This window comes from Epinephelus lanceolatus, chromosome 7 (assembly GCF_041903045.1).
Source record: "Epinephelus lanceolatus isolate andai-2023 chromosome 7, ASM4190304v1, whole genome shotgun sequence".
NCBI lineage: Eukaryota > Metazoa > Chordata > Actinopteri > Perciformes > Serranidae > Epinephelus > Epinephelus lanceolatus.
The window spans coordinates 37,372,377-37,388,346 of NC_135740.1; positions in this window are offsets into that span (position 1 = coordinate 37,372,377).

The window sequence follows — 15,970 nt, forward strand, 5'->3', positions numbered from 1 at the left end:
AACTTTGTTTTTAAAAGCGCTTAAATAATAAAGTTGAATTAATAATGGAAGTTATTTTACAGTCCTTAACCTTTAGTGTTGAAAATGCACAGCCCAGTCGCTAGAAGAAAATGGTGGCAAACCATGGATACATTACATTTGTACATTTTATGTGTATCATATCAACGTTTCTGAAGTGTCTTAGTACATGAGCTGCGTCACTGGGAGTTGGAAGTGATGGTGGATGGTGTGACACCTAGGCGAGACGGCTGCCAGCTGCCGAGTTGCAGACCACTGTTAGACGGTTGTTTTTTGTCATAACCGGTGGCCACTTTTCCAGCAGCTTTTGTGCCACCAAATACAGATGTTTCTTAGGTGACTCACTGCCACTTTCCCAGTGTCTTTTGAGTTGCCATACAAGGATTTTTTAAGTGACCCGCTATGACTTTTCCAGTGGCTTTTTTGCCATCAAATGTGGATGTTTACTTAGCAACCTGTCACCGCTTCTCTCGTGTCTTCTGTGCCGCCATACATCGATCTTTTTTAGTGACCCGTTGCCACCTCTCCAGCTGCTTTTGTGCTACCAAATGTGGGTATCTTAAGCCAAAACATAATCTTTTTCTAACCATAACCAAGAGGTCTTGTGCCTCAACATAATGTTAACCACAGCGTTGTTAGAAATGCCACATAAAATATAGTAAAGTTGAATTTTTTTACGACTGAAGATAAATACTACAAAGTATACAGTATCTGTGTTATAACCCATTTTGAGGTACTGATAAACTCATGTTGGGAATACTGAATGAATCTAGAAAACAAAGTAGTTCCTTTAAATAAAAACGTTTCATTTATCTAAGAGTGTTAAAAGACTCTTCTCAGGCTTATGACAGTCACAATGGTTAGGTTAAAACTGTATCTAATTTATAATTGGCTTTTGGACTTAGAGTCTTGAAGCAAAAGTGAACGGGGATATTTAAGTCAAAAGTCATAATTAATGCTGTTTGGTTTTTTTGCTGTAATCTAGTATTCTGGATTGCAATTTTCAAATAGGTTTAAAATGAACGAATTTGCATAGATTTTCTGCAACAGAAAAAAAAAGTTCTCAATATAGCTCTGCCACTATAGCTTTGAGAGTGGCCCTACACTGGCTGTGCTTGAGAGCAAATTACGCGTCTGCCAGTAATACAATGACAGAAATAATTTAATCCCTACCATCACACACAGTGGCTTGGCAGAAAAACTGGAATGGCACCAACCATCACAACTTCAAAGGCCAGCTTCCCACAGCAATGCAGGGAGTTCAATAATAAAAATGAAATAAAATAAATAAAACAGTTAATCAGTCACTCCATCAAACAATCTGAATCCTACCTCAGCATGCTGAGGTTACTCCTCCCCAGATACTTGTGTGTCTTATCAGGACTTCTCAGGCAGCAGGGAATAGAGAGCAAAAAAGAAAAGACAGACGTGCCCCTGCCAATGCTGGAAAAAGTGCCTCTTCTTGCTCTCTTATGCGTGAAGAGGAATTTAAATCTCCAGAGTAATACCTGTGGTTTTGTGATACATTTACCAAGACGTTTTCTCTTCTGAAGACATCTCAAACCCCCCTGAAACATCTTTCGAAGATGTTTAGGGATCAGGTTTTTGCAATAGTTGGATCCACTGTACTGGAAAAAATCATGGAGTTTTCCATGTGAGCAGGACAACAGTCCAACATCCACCTCATTTTCATTTTGCACTATGCCGTTATGGAGGCTTTACCATTATTCAAACAATTCAGACACATCAGTGGGCCGCCAACTACATCTTAGCCACTTGGAAATCTGATTTAAAGCATCTAGGAGTCGGCTCGATGTGAGCTGCAATTCAATTTACAATCAGCCGTGTCATGCAAGTACAAGGCTGCAGCTTTATCATTAGACACACTGTGTCATAAACAGAATAGCAGAACAGCACTGTGTGGTTAATGCTTCAGCCCCATCCTCTGGATCAGAGGCACAATTACATTGTGATTGACTTAGCTGGATCACTAAAGCTACTGATGAGCACTGTTCTGTCACTTCCCTTCGTCTAAACAGCTCTTTCCCCTCCCAGCAGAGTGACTTTAATAGACCTGCAGTACGTGGACTGCATCGGAAATCCTTTACCCAGATGTTTAAATTTATCAGTTGTGACAACAAAAAGAGGGGTGAAGAGTGATTTCGATAAATGGAGAGAGCAGCACAGAAACATGAGTAATAGAATTAAGGAGGCTTCTCCCAGATGTTACTTTGCGAGGGACTTTTAATGTATTTTTTAAATTAATCCCAAAGTCCAATCTTTTCCATTGATGTGTTGGGGCCTCCTTTGTTCAACTTTATTCAAATTGATTCCTAAAAGATTAATCTCCTTTAAGTGAAATGAAAAATAAATAAGAGTGATATTTAATTTCTTGGTGCCATTTTTCATATATTCGGCAAACAAGCTACAACTTATTGCATCATTATCATAAAACTGCAGCAACATTATACCTTAGTACATATAGAGAGTACAGTGTAAGGAGGGCACACACTGACTAGGCTGAGATGATATATTTTCTTGTCTTAAACAGATGTTGCTTACATTACGGAGAATACATCGTCAGTTGGCAGTTGTTTTTATCTGACAAGTGCACGTCAGAGAAAAATATGTCTGGGCTGCATGCCATCAACGGAGTATTACTCAATTACTACCAATTATCAAGGACACACGATGCTAACAAAAACAGATATGGCAAATGGAACACTGTATAATGTAAAACAAGGAGGAGATCCAAGGTTTGCAGCTATGGAAATACTGGCATATAGCACTAAATTAAGATCAGGAAAGCTTTCAAATATTCATGCTACAATTACGTTAAATCTGTCTGAAAGCAGATGTAGCAGAGTATACTGTGTCTCGCTGTGCACACAGAAATAGGCTCTTTATTTCTTGAGTATACCTGAGTTTTTGTAAGAGAAAATAGTTTCTCCCAAGAACTCATCCACCCACAGACAGGATCGGATCTTGACAACAAACCATTATGCGGTGGTCCACACTGTACAGTATTCTCTGCTACTGTTTTTTCCCCAGGCCCCGGGAGCTGCAGCACAGTGTACATGACATCTAACTGGGCACTGTCTTCCCGTTAGTTAGAAGTCTGACTGTTAGTTAGAAGTGCATGCATGGATTTATCTTTAATCCGGCATGTCTGACAGTCTGTTCAGCAAGCTTCAACTAAATGAAAAAGCACAAACACTGGATGGCCTCAAATCCCAGTTTGCAGGAGACTCAAACATTCAATCACAAATAATACAGCTGTATCTAAGCTCCTGAAGCCTCTGTAGATGGCTGACTGACTATGCAGATTTGCTAACATGATCTCAAGAGCTGACATGACTGGATGTTTCAAAAAAATTGCACGGTTTATACAATGGATTGGCTCAAATGAGGTCTTGTTATTGAAAGGCATTGACATTTCTGACATGTGTATAGTATGTAAAACTTTGTAAAGGACTGTGTATGGACAAAAGTGATTTTGCATAGAGTGAAATGCAATGTAGGCATTTTGCTCAAAGTTGCCTGAAAACATGAGCATAATGAAAAGTCAGCCTCCACAACACTCAAATGAGCCAGAGGGTCTCCCCCCCAAAGTTTTGGAGCAGAAGATCTTTGCAATTAAAAATAATTTTGAGATTCAGAAAAATAAACTTAATCACTTCCTTTTAATTAACTTTAAGACTTAATTGCTGTATAACGTTTGACTTATTGTGTTAAAGTGCATTAACATTTATATATGAAAAATGTTGCAAAAAATACAGTTATTAAAGGCTCTGTATGCAACATTCAGAACATTAATGTTGCAGCAAACCACTATTTAAAGAAATGAGACCATCATTCTCCAAAATGCAACCATATAGCACAAGCAGATATTACAACCCATAGCTACGTTTTTTGTTAAGATGCGACCTTTAGTGGTCATAGCAATTATTGTGGGAGTCAAGTGACGTATAAAAAGTGAGGAAGTCCACCTAAGTGGCATTTATACTTCTGCGTTAAATCAACGCCATACCCACATTGACGTTGTCCTTGGCTTCTTATAGGAAGACGAAAACTAGGAAAAGCTAGCTGCCAGGCTAATTTATGTAATGGAAAATGTCATAGGGTAATGCTAAAAATGTTAGCATGATGTTTGTGGGGAAAATGTGTCTAGCAAACTATAAGTATTTTGTCTAAACTCTGTGTGTCACAATGGAGTAGAATTTTTGACCATTTACACTCACAGCTATTCTGTCACTCACCAGTAGGTTCACCATATTTAGGGAATATTCCTGTAGGTTGGATTCAGAGGTATGAACATACAACTTATGTTGTTGTATGGGTTGGAGGACTTAGTGCAAGCTATAGTGGAGTAATGGTGTCCTGAGCAGAGACCTCTAAGTGTGTTGTAATCCGAGTTTCTCTGTAGTTTGTAGTGGTAAACTGTACCGTCAACAAGTCCATGTTAATGCATGTATCCCAGTGACTAGCTTATCACCGCCACTTTGCACGATGCTCATACCACGGTTATTGCTGATATCAGAACAGCATAGTGCCCAGCTTCTGCTTCCCCCCCTGTTTACCACCGTTAACTCTGCCAACATTGTTGCGGTCATTAAGCACTGTTTATGATGTTAGCACCGTTAGCTGCTAGCGCTGGCTCAGCCACCTCCATGTTGAGAACTGCGTGCAAACAACTCATATACTTTGCATCGAGCCCCTTTGATAATTTTGTCCATGGTAAATGTATCAACTTTCTGTTTTAATGTTATTTTTTAAGATAAAAGTGTCTCAAAACTAAAATGAAAAACATAATCACTTCATAAAGGCCTGTTTACAATGCTGTATTTTACTGCTGCAATACTGTGTCTAAATTAATTAATATTTCATTCACTTATGTAAACAAGTTTTTCTCATTGACAAAAACTCATGAAAGCCAGTCAACAGTTGTTTATTGCATGAATAGTGAAGAGCACAGTTGGTCACTAAATTTGAGAGAGAAGGTGTTTAAAATAAAATCGCAATTAGTTAGGTAATAGGGAATTCTTGGCTATGCTTTAAAAGGTAAAAAAGGGCTATTTTTTCCAGTATGTTTTGTGACTTCGTGTAAAAAACTTTCCTGGTGGGAGCACTGATGTTGTTAGGTGATGTATTCTCTTAGGACAGATCTGTTGATGGCTGGCAGCTGACAGGATACGTGTCTAGTGCCAGCCATGAACTGAGACATTTTTCTTGTGCTTGTGGCTGACAGCTGGTATCGCAGCTTCCCTAGCTGGCGTTTTACCCTATTTATTGCCTTTGAAAGTCAACTTATCTTTCAACAGACCTGTCGATGTGACCATCTGAACTTTTTCATTTGCAACAGTTTTACAAAGGCAGGTCTCTGGACAAACCTTCGTACCATCTGTTTTGGACACCATGGAAAAAACATACAAAAAGAGCTAATTGACTTTGCTGGCATTCAAGATAAATTAGAAAAACTCTTGGGGTTTGTGTGGATTTTTTTTTGTTCTGACTTCACTTCTGTGTTAAGAGGATGCATTTAAAAATGCTGACTTGCTAATCTGTGTAAACAATCTGACAAAAAAAATCTTATTGAGATGGTATGTCCCTCAAGTAAATGCAGTCATTAACTGACGCGGTTGGCATCCATGTCTCAAGGTTAGAGTATATTGTTAGTTTCCCCCGCTTGGCCCACGCTTTGCTCTTGTTTGGTAAGAAACAAGAGGATACAATTCTATAGGACACAAACAAGCCTTACTGAGATGGTATTACCTTGAATAAACACAGACATTAACTGTACGATCTAAGCATCTGCAGCCTCGTTAATACAGAATTTCATGATCAGTATTCAAACAATTAACATTTTCTAAGTTTCTGAACAAAAATAAAGTCCACTCCTAATGCTCAGATTCATATGCTGACACTGTGCGTTCAACTTGTTCACAATGAGAGCAAGAACTGGTGAAAAAAATACAAAGATGAGATTTATTTCTACTTATACCAAAGAAGCCTTTTCTTGTCATTTATATTCGGAAACATCAAAACTTCAACACCCTTTATTTTGAGAAACTCAACCACTAGACTCAAAATAAACATCTACTGTTTCTCTAAATAATACAACAATGCTTTCTATAAAAGGTCTTGTCGACTTCTCTTAGCTACCTCAATATTATTTGGATTACAGGTGGACTAATAAATTGGAAGGACAACACAAATCAGCTATACTGGTTTGTAATGTAGTATTGATGTGAGTGTCGGTGTATAACTCAGCTGCTAGACAGAACGCTGCTGCAAAGAAATTTCAAATATTTGTCTTTGGTAATATGGATAGTGTCTCCATTACATAGCTTGTCCAAAAGACAGCAAATGGTAAATGTACTGCATTTGTATAGCACCTTTCTAGTCTTTGGCCCACTCAAAGCGCTTTTACACTACATGTCACATTCACCCATTCACACACACATTCATACACTGGTGGCCAAGGCCACCATACATGGTGCCACCTGCTACTCAATAACCATTCACAAGCTCTCATGCACCAATAGAACAGCCATCAGGAGCAATTTTGTGGTCAGTATCTCGTCCAAGGATACTTTGACATGCAGACTGGAGGAGCCGGGGATTGAACCACTGATGCTCTGCTTAGTGGACAACCTGCTCTACCTCTGAGCTACAGCAGTGGTGAGTTTATTCTTCAAATATAAAATTTCCTGCTCAGTACATACTGTGTTTCATTAGTCGTTCAACTTCCCCTTGGCACTTGGCTTTAGGGGAATCTCTGCCACTGTCATGAATGCTGTTCTTGCACTGCACAATAAGAAAAAAAGATTCTCCTAAAAAGATGACCTAAAATTTTCAGCAAGACCTGGGGACTCTCATTTATTTATTTATTTATTTTTCTGTCTTCATTTTAATTCCAGTTATTGCTTATATGTACACATCACATGTACTCTGCTCATGTTCATGTGCTCTTTGTTTGGCTGCTCACTCCCCTGGATGCAGGGTCTGGTGGGTGGGGAGGTCTGTCTGGATAGGATAATGGAGGGGAGAATGAGGGAAGGGTTGCGGGGAGTTGCAAGAGATGTGGGAAATGGATGGTTGGGCAAAATTTGATTTAAAAACTGTGAACAAATTGCCTGTGTCTGATGTTAACACTTTATTTTTCTGTTTGTACACAAAGTGAATAAAGAGATTTTTAAAAAAAATCAATAAGTGTTGTTCCATTTGTGTTAAAGAAAATGAAATAAATAAAGGGAACTTGGTGAGATCAACCCTTGCAGGGCTGAGGGAGCAGGTCAACAACAATGACCAGTATAGAGGTGTATATCACCCATAATGCATTGTAGTTATACGTTTGGTGCAAGAAAATACATCCATGGTTCGGTGGCAGGAATGTTTATAAAACTAGCTAGAAGTTGCTGACCACAGAATAAGGAGAGGATGAACCTGAGCAGAGACTAGTGATACAGCGACACAGCCTACTTTATTCATTTCCTCTATCTTTGTCTCGTGGGTTTCTCCACTGCCCCGCTCCTTTAGGAGACCAGCTGCGGTCCTGAGTCTATTCATTCCAATTGGAAAAGTGAACATGAGTACAGATTATGACTGTGTCCTTTGCTCCAGAGTCACTCAAGTAAATGCTGGACTCATTTTTAACAAGCCCCAACCATTCTAAACATTCTGACACTGAAATGGCATTTTTGAGAGACGAATCAGGAGAAAATTAACTTTTTCAAGACATATCTCGGCCTCAGCAACCCAGTCTTGCAAGATCTGGCAATACTGAATCTCTTCCACTACTACTACAAACGTATATACTTTCCAACTGGATAAACAGAAATTAAAATAGACTCATACCGTACATGAAACCATGAATCAAAAAATCCAAAATTAAAACCGTAATAATGGGTGTTTCTTTGAGTGGCAAAATAATGAGCAAATATTAAATTTGTACTGTATATATTGTTGTATTGTTTTGAATCTACTTTCATCTATCCCCACTACAGTTACACCGCCAAACCAGGTGGGAGAGGAGACCATGCCCACTTGGGAGACCAGTAGGGTGTACCATTTTGTACCACTGGCACAGCTTGTCATGTATTATCTTTTGTTACAGAGGATTTTTACCTATAGCAATAGTAGTTATGATAATTAAAATACAGATCACAAACTGATGCAGCTGATTATCCGCAGAAGACGACTTCAAATCACTGAAATGAGTCTGCAAGTATTTCTGATGACTAATGATGAGTAATAAGTAGTATAGTGCTACGCCTACAACTGGCGGTCAATCCATGATAGTTCAGGCTTAAAATGTACAAGAGCAGGTGTGATTTAAAACCCTCGCCCACTTTCCCTCTGCTCCCCAAGTGGCCACAAGAGCAAGGGCTGAGGGGAAGTGAAAACTAAAGAAACACAGCCGTAGTAGTTATGATTCTTTAAAAACAAAAGAGAAATATTCATTTTTGTGGAAAAACAAAACCAAAAAAAAACTATAGACTAATATAATTATTTATATATATATATATATATACACACACACACACACATGTATATGTATATGTATATATATAAATCACCCCCTGTATATTGCAACAACATTTTGTCAGCAGCTGTCCAACAGTAAGCAAGGAGACATTGTGCATCAGGTATTATATACAGCAGTGCAGTGGTTGGGATATCTATACATGCATTTCTTAGGATGCCACTGCACTCACCCGTACTGACATTGTGTATGCCCTCAGAGACTGTTAGGAAGGACATTATGAAACTACCTGAAAGGACGTGGGTGACTGATGAAGTTATTATTAAAAAGCTATTCTTTTAGCGGCTGTTCTTTAATTTCGATCAATAACACAGGTGAAAGTAATAATACTCTCCCTCTCTCTCATCCATTTTCTCTCCGTCAGATACCCCTGTCAAAAATCACACGAGGACTTCCCATTGTTTAAGGAAAAACCAATGAATAAAATATAAGTGAAAATTGTATTTTTCATATGAATAATGTAAAAGAGGGCACGCTGTTGGCGTCCACGTCTCAAGGTTAGACTATATTGTTAGTTTTCCCCGCCTGGCCCACACTTTGTTCTTGTTTGGTAAGAAATGAGAGGATCCAATTCTATCAAGTTTTCTGTTCTGAGGGACACTTTGCCTCCTCTGCCAGGATATGTTATTCCAGGAACTTCAAAGAAAAATTCCATACCCAGCATGAGGTATGTAATGTCAAGGCAGTGCCATATGGTATGACGGAGAGTGTGCCAAAACTTCCCACCACAGCCTGTTTCCTTCACTCGCTCACAATCAACTGCTTCTTACCAGGAGGTAAATTGAAGGAGACGAGGAAAGGACTGATGGAACATTGATTTATATGCTCGAATGATTAAAGATGACACTTAACTGATGACTTCATGCTAAAACTGCTCTCCAAGGGAATTTTAGTTTGATGTGCGACTTGTAATCAAAATCCAAAGCATTAAATCTAAAGGTTTACATTCATCATTTTCTCACTCTTTGATAGGCCAATAATCTCTACATTGAGCAGCAGCTATGAGTGAACTATGTTAGACGGTCATGCAATTTATTTTTATGAACACAACCCAGCAGGGAAAACAAGGAATGGAGCGCAGGTTTGCACTGAACTGCCATCGTATGATACATGCACAGCGGGAAAAAAAAAAAATCAGTGAGCCCTTTCTGGGCTTCTGTATTGATTGTCTGCTCCTTATTTATAGCATACAGACAAATAAAGTAATCAATCATGATACATTTGGGCTACAGTACATTCCATTACAAAGGGAGCCAGTCCTCTATTTCCTGCAATCCTTTAAAGGAAACAAAACCTTCCCTGCCTCTTTCACAACTGACATTACTATGTCTTGATGATTTATATCTGTCTCAGGCTAATCTACAACTTCGACTGAGTCATAGTAAAGTTTCTTTTTGGACAACTGAGTGATAGTGATATTTGTCATTTTATGTGCTCCTGCAAAAATTTATATCTTATTGACTTAAAGTAGCAGTATGGGAAATTTAGTGGCATCTAGCAGTGAAGACTACAGATTGCAAAGCGGCTGAAACTTGTCCCATGTGCCAAGCGTGAACTCCTGGTGAGAATTCCTTTAGTGTTCATTGTTCAGGAGTTTTTTTTATTGGGAGTCAAATTATCCATAGAGGTCTCCTCCTCTCCAAAACAAATGAACCTTGTGATTTAAACTAGTAAAAACACTGAAAGTAGTTTCATGTTAAAGATCTATGTTTTTCTGATGTTGTTCAGCTCATCACAGAGGGGCTGCTGTTTAAAGTGGCTGACATGAAAACATAAATGTAGAGCCAGTGTTTGGTTTGTCCATTCTGGGCTACTGTAGAAACACAGCAGTGAGCACAGCGATCCTTATAGACAAAGACCCACTCTGTATGTAGATATAAACGGCTCATTCTAAGGCAATGAAAATGCATTCGCTTTTATTTGACGATTCTTATTTTTAGGTGATCATACACACACACACACACACACACACACACACACACACACACACACACAAAAACATATTTGTTATACTGTATTCCATTTCTGCCAATATATCTCCCCTAAATCTCTATATTTTAATTATTATTATTATCATTGTCATTATTATTGTTATCATCAGCTTGTTAAACTATTTGACATTCTTCAAGCCTCAAACTCATAAGTTAACTACACCTACATTTTCTTTTCGTTTGAGAAACTAATTGACTTGGATTTTTTTCTGTTCTGTTTTACTTTGCAAGTTGAAGAGGTTCACTGTCTGAACGTACAATTAGTTTTGGTTTCTGGTTAGACCGTCTCATTTTGGGAAGAGGTGCCGGCTCAGCCTAGACCTCAGATCTTCTGAGAGAACCAACCTTTGTGGCACACATCCTTTGGAGGCTGCAGCCTCTGAACTGGGACACGGCTATTTGGACTTTAAGCTTTTATTCGTTTTTGATGTACTTTGATAACATCAGATCAGTCGGACACATCAAGTAACTGCCTGATTATTGTGGTCGTGCAGCTATGCTCTACTCTTTCTGGAAACATCACACAATCGAAGCAGCAAAGCCTCTCTCTTTTGAGACATAGCTCAGTAATTGTGCTGACTACTCTCAAATGAACATGCAGAAAGATACTTATAATATCTTTATACAAGGAAATATGGTATAACTAATGTAGCTGCATGCAGTGAATGAAAGAGACAATCAAGGCGCTCTCACCTACATGAAAATTAGCCAAATAGGCAGTTTAGATCCCATAAAGACCAATTAAGCACATAAAACCAATTCTTTGAATAAATGCCAATTATGATGCTTGACTGAATATAAAGTATCTGGAGAACAAAATGTGAATGTGACTACTTATATCCTATGTGTGACAATTGCCATATTTTCCATGGAGCCTATCACAAAACTGCCATTTACATCTCTAAACTAAATGTCATGATAATGTCAACAAAATGAGGATAACTATGCTCTAGACCAAATTAGTACATAAGTGTGAAAATATGGAAATTTAAATGTGAATGCTCATATCTCACTACTGATATCAAAAGCCTAAAGGCATAATGCAAATGACAAACACAGAAAATTAAATAGCTTGAATGCTACATAAGCCTTTGAAAAATAACTACTCAAAGGTACCTGTAGATGCAGTCGTTTTATAGAGAAGCAGACAGAAGGCACAATAACCACTACAAGCACATCTGCAGGGCAGCCATAAAGACCCTGCAACAAATGCATGCCTCTAAAAAGAGTGAGTCTTTCTGAAGCTCAAAGCAGAAAAGCAGAAAGTGGACTGACAACCAGTCAGCAACAAGGGCAGCTTAGTCAGCTTGCTGACATTTGCCAAGCACAAACAGACTGTCCTGAGCCAAGACCTCTACTAAAAGCACAAGCAGTAACATCTACTAAAAGCACAAACAGCAAATACTTACCTTAGTTTCCCGGCATCTTCGCAGTAAATGTACCCCTTGAGAAAAGTCACCATGATCCCATGCTGCCAACAGCACAGTCAGGTTTCAGCTGTGGTCAAGTCCGAGCACTGGTGTGAATAATGAGGGCAACCAGAGAAAACTGCCAGGTTACAAAGGCCATCGTGCAGACCTGTGTGAATCATTAGATGTTACTAGTTCTATAAGTGCTGCGCAGTCAATCCCCTCATTTCAGATACAATGCTCATCGAGTCATTTAATGGAAGAATGTTGAAAATACAAACTTACCGGAGGGAAAGTGAACTTCTCAGCAATCTACAGGATGAAAAAAAGTGAATGTCAGTCACAAAAAGCAAAACTTACTCTGATAAGGTTACAGTGATTTCCATTAAAGTCAAAAGACCTTTCTGACAACTGACATTTTGACTTGTCAAGTGAAATTAATTTTGTTATGATGGCTCAGTTCCTGTAAGTTGTCCCAGAAAGCCATACCAATGAGCCAGCACGCAGAGTAGCAGGGCCCTGCAACCGAAGTGGAATGTATTTCTTGACGATATTAATTGAACCTGTGTTGTTCCTGTATGACATGTCAAAATGGCAGCTGTAAAAGATGGTTCATCATTTATTCCTTGCTTACCTGCTGCTCAGTGCTGCCTCCGGTGGCTGGAGACTACAATGAAACAGTCAACAGTCCTCCAGTGGAGTGCCTCAGGGATGATGTTTTCCTGTAGACCGATGCAGAAGTTAGTATCGCATTAGATCCCTTGTCAAAAAGGGAGTGAGATTTTGGATCATTGCAGAAAATAATACAATAATACACATTTTATTTAGCAAGATAATCTTCACAAATGAACACCACTTTCATGATTATTGAAGCCTAAATGCAACCGCCAGAAGTAAAAAGCTAAAGTTAAGCTATTAAAAAAATAAAAATAAAAATACTGTTGCACGATATAACATCCCCACCACAACCAGGCTGTAAAGCCGTGTTTTGGTGTGATGACATTCTTATTAAGCCACTTGTTAGCACTTGCCTATTTTTAAGACACATAGAAGCTTAAAAGTTCAAATTATGTATTTTATGTTGTAGAACAAAACATGAAAGCTTGAGTTAACTGTTAACATGCTGACATTCAGCATAACATTTGGCATTATAGTGAACACTAGACTGCTTAAATAGAGATGTAGTGCAACGCATCATACTATGAAAACCACGCCCACCGGAGGGGAAAACTATTGGCAGCACAATATCCAACCAGGGACTGAAACACTAACAAAATGCCTGTAGCTCACTAAAAACACTGGACATCAGCATGTCATAGAATTATTTTAGTACCTAATGAGTACCGGAGAGAGAGAGAGAGTTACACTGACCAACATAATATAGTCAGCCAACTCAGTGTCCCTTCTCCTTACCATGCTTATTTGGAGAAATAGTCCCACTGAGTGGCCAGTATTTACTTCAATATTTACACTATATTTTCACTAGTTTTCATCATTTAAGCTAACAAAGATCAAAAGCCTCCAATAATCAGCCTCCACAGTTTGTCTGGAGAAATAAGTAAAACACTTGCTGCACGTAGGCATATAGAGTGTCAGGATCTCACAGTTTTCCCATATCTTCCTGCTGATGCCTCACATCTTGTTGCTTAAAAGCTCAGTCTTTTGGTACAGCAGCTTGTAAAAACTTAGTTATGGATGTTTTACCATGTTGGTAGTGCATCCCACCACAGATCAGCTTTTAGGTATTTTGTGTTGCTTGCCAGCAGATGGCAATGACAAGTAGGCACTTTCACGCAATACAAAATCAGTGGAGAGCGATGAATTGTTTTCCCCTCCGGTGGGGGCGGGACTTAAATGTGCTCCGTCTCCATAGCTGAAAGTATTTGCTGTGTAAAGTTAAAAATTCACCACCATGTTACTAATGATTGGGGGCTACTGAAATCACTAATGGGCCCCCTCTGGTGCCTCTTTTCCACTTATATGGAACTGGTTCTGTTCCAGTTCCCGCACCAAATTTTGAACCATTTAAACATTTAGACGAAAAAAAGAAATTGGTTCAGAACTCTAAAAGTCAGTTCTCAGCTGGAACCAAAAAATAGCAGGTTTCTGTTGACCTGAAGTGTGAACGGTAATGACATCAGTGGGCGTGTCATATTCTACAGGTCGAATAGAGAGGATGGAGAGGGCAACAATGGAGAAGTCAAGGGAGAGATTAAAAAAAAAAAGAGTGTGCAGGGACGCCGGTGGCTTGGTGACGGGGCGGGCGCTCCATGTGCAGGGCTGTTGCTGCAGCAGCCCGGGTTCAAATCCAGCCTGTGGCCCTTGCCGCATGTCATCCCCCGTCTCTCTCTCTCCCCCTTCACGCTTACCTGTCCTGTCCAATACAGGCAAAATGGCCAAAAAATATCTTTAAAAAAAAAAAAAAAAAAAAAGAGTGTGTGGTAGTCTCATTAGTCATTGACCCATCCTTGTTTTTTGGGTAAGACTTTGATGCAAGCACAGGTGTTTGTTACCTGCAAGGCATGTCTGCCTGTCACACCTCCGCCGGAGACAGCGGGCCAGCCGCAGGGTCATCAGCTGGGAGCCACTTTTCACAGATCTTTCGCCCCTTGAATGTAAGAACATTAGTAGTGGCAGGGACGTCTCCCCTCCGCTCCATGCAGCCGGCCCTAGGATCCCTGGTTCCTCCACTTTGGGTGTCTTCTTATCTGTATCAATAAAACAAAAGTTTGCAGGTAGTCAATGTGATGGTTTTGCTTCTATTCTTTACTTCAGTTGTGCATTGTGCGGTGGCTTCTGTCGATGACACATCCTTGGTTAAAATGGTACCGCTAAAATTGGTGGAAATGCAGGCTGGTGTAAAGGGGGTATGGGTTACTCTTGTTTGCTAACAAGGGGAACCTGTCTCAGTATGAAATTTGTCTCCATTATTCCCACATTTTCTGTCTGATTAGCATAGCTAGCTTAGTCACCCATACAATGCAGCTTTTATACATTTCATGACATTGCCAGCCACTTCAATACATACAGTAATTCCTTACACAGAATAATTGTATGCCTTAATAGTAACTAAAAATAAATTCCCTGGGGATATCATAGTTATTTTTTGCCTTAAGTCCAAAAGTTACTGCCCTTTTTTAGGGGGATATTTTGCTGTTATAACACTAGAGGGTGTGGTTAGCAGTTCTGTAGCCTGCTGGTTTTTGCTCTGGCAGTTACAAGTTGTCATGGAAATGGCAGGGTAATATTTTCAGTGATGAGCCAGGTGCACTGATTGAGCACACTCTAAATGTCACATCACCTGGTCGGGAATACTTGTTGTGTTACTAGCTTTGTAAAATGTCTTCAGAAACATATATTTGAGATGAAATGCTAAAGAAAAACCTGCTGTTTTTTGGTTTCAGCTGAGAACCAATTTTCCGGGTTCTGTACCAACTTATTTTTTGTCCAAACGCCCTAAACAGTCCAAAATTAGGTGGAGGAACTGGAAATGGCTGCCATACCGCTTCCTGTACTGTACAGGGGGGCTGAAAAAAATATCAAACACTACAACTAAGCAGTACTAATAAAATATAGACCAAGATTCTGTAACCGCGGTTGCCTAGTTCTCGCCTACAATGTTTTCGGAAGCATATTTTCCTTACCATTAACCGTAATTCCAAATTGTTTGTTGCGTTACCAGCCGCCCGCCATGTTGTTTCCATTGGAATAACGGCCAAACTTATTCTTCATCAACCAACACCTGCGAGCTGGTGCTGCAAAGCATTCTGGTAGTTGTAGGTTTCTACCTCTTAGGGCAAAAGGAACCGCCACAGCTCTGTTTCCTCTGTTTTCTCTGGTTATGTAGCACCAGTTTTAAAACGAACTGCGTCTTCTACTTCCTAGTTGTATGAAAAGACCATTTCCAGCAGTGAAATACTTTTTTAAAATTATACATGTAGGCTCTGATATGCGTGTGTCCCGAAGTAGTTGTACTGTCCCTTTAAGTATGAACGCGGCACGCGCCC